Below are 844 nucleotides of genomic sequence, written 5' to 3'. Positions count from 1 at the left end.
AGTAAAATAATCCTTAGCATGTAGTTTGTGACCATGTACTACGCTTTTTTTTTTCCGCCGACAATACTAGCTCTGAATACAGGGGCTTTGTGCATTAAACAATCTTAAAATTTCTTTATTTTGAACAGTTATCTCCATAACAAATTGAAGCTTTATAGTTTAATTTAAACCTCTCGATTGTCAAAATTTGGAGTCGATGAAATTGCATGGAAGTCCAAATGCGTTAATGTTCGCAAATGACAACAGATGATCGTCGCACTCCAAGATGAAAGAACAGCCATATACATAGAATAGAATGGAATTCTTTTATTTCCAAATTAGGGCCTTATGCATGAGGCATGCCATTCAATACTTATGATTTCACATATATATATATATATAATGACATACAACACTAATGATTTCACACATATGTATATATAGTATGAGATCAGACAGAATAGAATAAACTCTTGTTCAGCTTCTATAACATAGAATATCGTATGAATTTTTGTTGTTTAAACTTGTTATAACATCTATTAACATCACACCCGTAGCCGGGGGGTGGGGGGGTGGGGTGGGGGGGGGGGGGGTTCGTGGGGTTCGTACGAACCCAACCCCCCCCCCCCCCCCTTGAAAACTACTAAGCACTATTAAAGTCGGCATTTTGTTTGAATTGTGACTATTAAAGTCGGGATTTTTTATGAAAATCATGAAAATTCATAGTAAAAAAGGCATGATTCCAAAATTCAAATTAAGTGCCAGGAAATTGCTAGATTGCAGGATTTTGCACCAAATACCCCAGACCCCCTGCCGTAGTGGCACCTCGCGGTGCGAGGTGATGGACTCGCGTTGCGAGTCTATG

Source organism: Ostrea edulis, chromosome 2, assembly GCF_947568905.1.
Source record: "Ostrea edulis chromosome 2, xbOstEdul1.1, whole genome shotgun sequence".
Classification (NCBI taxonomy): domain Eukaryota; kingdom Metazoa; phylum Mollusca; class Bivalvia; order Ostreida; family Ostreidae; genus Ostrea; species Ostrea edulis.
Note: the sequence above shows the minus strand (reverse complement) of the source record.